Source organism: Mastomys coucha, unplaced genomic scaffold (assembly GCF_008632895.1).
Source record: "Mastomys coucha isolate ucsf_1 unplaced genomic scaffold, UCSF_Mcou_1 pScaffold18, whole genome shotgun sequence".
NCBI lineage: Eukaryota > Metazoa > Chordata > Mammalia > Rodentia > Muridae > Mastomys > Mastomys coucha.
The window spans coordinates 108932941-108936948 of record NW_022196900.1 but is presented as its reverse complement, the minus strand read 5'-3'; positions in this window follow the sequence as shown (position 1 = coordinate 108936948).

The following is a 4008-nucleotide window of genomic DNA, read 5'->3' as shown; positions in this document are numbered from 1 at the left end:
TAGCCATGAAGTCTACACAACCTCAACCTCCTCTAGATGACTCTACAATGCTAGATCCAGCTAATGAATCACCCCCTTTTCGCCGTAATCCTGTCTCCTCGCCACCAAGAGCCCAAACTGCCACCCCAGTTCCTCCTCCTCACCAGGATGCTCCAGAGCCTGCTAGCTCTCCCTCTCTAGACCCCTCCCCTTCTGTGCCAGATGTGGGCCGCTCCAAATGCCCCACAGTGGGAGGGAGGGATTTGTTAACTAATCAGAGGGTTTTGTTTGAAGTTGGGTTTGTGCTTAACAGTGTTATCGAGCTGTTGTCCATGTATCCTACAGTTCACCAGTTTCCCATGTAGCATCCAATGTCATCAGGATCTTCACAGAGTTACGCAAACATCACAATCCACTTTCAAACATTGCATCACTCCTCAAACAAGCCCAGTCTACCACTCCCACCCCTGTCCAGCCTTTGACACTAATCCACGTTCCGTGTCTGCATTTGCTCACTCGGGACATAAATAGAATCAGATATTATGTGGCTTTTAGTGTCTGCTTCCTTCACTTAGCCGATATCGTCCAGGCTTCTTCACCATAGCAGTCTCCAGAACATCTTCAGCTGAGTCATGTTCCATTGGGTGGTAACAAACCGCATCTTATGTATCCATCTTATTTATAATGGGCACTTGGGTTGCTTGGCTGTCTGGCTTTTAGGAGCACTGCTTCCGTGAGCATTTCTATAGGCAAGTTTTAAAAATATTGCTTCTCCTTTGCAGTCAAGAATGTCCCGATGTCCTCAAGCGACTCCTGTGTTTCACCTAGTCAGCAGCCCAAGGCAGCTAGGGCTATACCCTCCCGCAAAGACCCCACAGAGGGCCGGGGCAGCTCAAGACCCCACAGAGGGCCGGGGCAGCTCAAGACCCCACAGAGGGCCGGGGCAGCTCAAGATTCCAGGGTCCGATGTGCTTGCAAATGTGGGAACTTCGAGGAGTGCAGAGCTGCCCCTGCCCATCCTCACTCCCCCGCCAGCTCACACCCTCCTGTCAGGGGGACCGTGATGGTACCAGGCACTGGCAATTTGGGGATCTGCTCTGTGGATGACTTAGGTCTGGTGGCATATGGTTACCTAATTCATGGTCGGGTCTGTAACTGTAACTGTGTTCCTGTAACGAAGGCTTCCCAGAAGCACCTCCAAATGCTGCCTTGCTGAGAGGCAGGACACTAGACAAGAACAGTATCACCACCTTGAGCTTCATGCTCCTGTCTCCACCTCCTGAGTGCTGGGTTAAAGGTGTGTGCCACTACTCTTGCTGGGGATAGAACCCAGAGCCTCTGTTCACTCTACCGCCTGGACTCGATCCCCAGGCCCCAAGAATCTTTTTTTTTCTTTTTCTTTTTTTTTTTTTTTTTTTGAGACGGGGTTTCTCTGTATAACCTTGGCTGTCCTGGAACTCACTCTGTAGACCAGGCTGGCCTTGAACTCAGAAATACGCCTGCTTCTACCTCCTAAGTGCTGGGATTAAAGTGTGTGTCACCACTGCCTGGCCCAAAACTCTTTTTTAAAAAAGATGTTTAACTTTATGTGTACCAGTGTTGCATCTGTAAACCATCGGCATTCAGTGCCCAAGGAAATAGTGTGTCAAACCCTCTGGCACTAGAGTTACAGATTAGCTGCCATGTGGGTTCTGGGAACTGAACCCAGGTCCTCTACAAGAGCAGCAAGTGCCCTTAAGTGCTGAGCCATGTCTCCAGCCACCACCACCACTCCTTTTTTTTTGTTTATTTTTTTGTTTTTTGAGTCAGGGTTTCTCTGTATAGCCCTGCCTATCCTGGAACTCACTCTGTAGACCAGGCTGGCCTTGAACTCAGAAATCTGTCTGCCTCTGCCTCCGAAATTGTGGGATTAAAGGCGTGTGCCACCACCGCCCGGCTCCAGACCCATTTTTAAACGAAAAAATAATCATATATTTTAGCATGTTGGTGTTATACTGTTGCATCACAAACTACTACAGGATTTAGTAGACTAGGGGCTGGAGAGATGGCTCAACGGCTAAGAGCACCGGCTGCTCTTCCAGAGGTCCTGAGTTCAATTCCTAGCAACCACATGGTGGCTCACGACCATCTATAATGGGATCTTATGCCCTCTTCTGGTGTCTGAAGATAGCTGCAGTGTACTCATATACATAAAATTTAAAACAAAAATGGATTTAGTAGACAAAATAGCAGGCATTCTAACAGATGACAGATCTACAAATTGGCAGTTCTGCTGTCTGGGCTGGCCTCTGTGATGTGCTGGGTTGGTGTGTCTGTGGTAGCTGCTGGGCTGGGCTGGGCTGGGCTCATGCTCGTTTCTGATGATAGAAGGGCGATTGTGGGGTTGGGTGGAGCTTCCTAGACCACAGGTCTGGAGTTTCCCAATGTGTTAGCCTGCTGCACCAGCTTGTCTACTTGGAGGGTCCGGATTCAGGCTGAAAAGGTTCAGTTCTACCCATGGTCACTTAGAGCCATGCACAAGAGCAGCACATTACCACAGATGGAGTCGCCAACAAAAGCAAAAGCAACTTCTACTCAGAGCTTAAAGGTGGGAGCCACTACCACCTGGCCAAACTAATTGTTTCTTTGTTCCTTTTTCTTTTCTTTTGTATTTATTTGTTTGGTTGGTTGGTTAGTTTGGTTTGTATGTTTGTTTGTGAGTCCAGGGTTTCTCTGTAGCCCTGGCTGTCCTCAAACTCAGAAATCCACCTGCCTCCTAAAGTGTTGGGATTAAAGGCATGTGCCACCACCACCCTCATTGTTTTATTTGTGTATCTGTGTGTGCCACAAGTGTGCAGGAAACTTTGGATTCAAACCCCAGCAGAAACCAAGCTTGGTAGTAAAGGAGGCTATCCTTGGGTACATGATGAGTTCAAGCCAGCCTACACTACATAAGATCCTGTCACAAGAGTAAAGGTAAGCTGGGTGGTGGTAGTGCATGTCTTTAATCTCAGCACTCAGGAGGCAGAGGTAGGTGGATCTCTGTGAGTTTAAGGCCAGCCTGGTCTACAGAGCAAGCTCCTGGACAGCCAGGGCTACACAAAAACCCTGTGTCGAAAAACAAAAAGGGAAAAAATAAAATACGGCAAAACAAAAAAATAAGGTTACCTAAGCAGAGAACACTGAGGCCCCGCATGTAGTCCTGGCATGGCCAATTAAAAACAAGCAGATATTGGTTCTTGGAAATGAGCGGAGACTGAGACTGGAGACAGGAAACTGTTGGTAAACACAGTGCTGGCTGGTGACAACACGTTCCATGGGATCCAGACACGATCCAGAGTCCTCACAGGTGTGCTGAGATCAAATAAGAAGTGCATAGACAATAGATGACCTGAGCAGGTTCTCCCTGGGTAAGCAGCCGGGAGGGGAGGGCTGGCGAGGTGGCTCAGCACACAATTAAGACTTGAAAACCGACACCTGCCTCACAAGCTGTCCTCTCACCTCCAAGGCATGCTGTTGGGGACACACACACACACACACAATTGAGCTGAAAGGTGGAGGAGCACAAGCTTGACCAGGGAGGACCTCTCCACTGCATGGGAAGGACATTGATAGTGCTCCACAGATCCATGGCTGGATGTCTGGGGATCAGAGAAGGGTTGGTTTTCTCTTTGAGGGCAAGTCCTCAGCATCATGCAAATTAAAAAAAAAAAAAAATTAACTTGGTACCATAGTACAAGTCTGTAATTCCAGCACTTGGGACGCTTGGTGATCAAGAGCTCACAGTAGGTGTTCACAGCCTTCACTGTGCCACTCTCTAACGCTAGCCCAGCGCTGCCTCTCGCCTGCCGAGCTCCACCAGAAGCAGAAGTGAGGTAAGTAAGGAGGTGCCCATACCATGGCTCGTACAAAGCAGACTGCCCGCAAGTCCACCCATGGTAAAGCACCCAGGAAACAACAGACTACAAAAGCCGCTCGCAAGAGTGCGCCCTCTACTGGAGGGGTGAGGGAACCTTATTGTTTTAGGCCTGGTACTGTGGCACTCCTTGA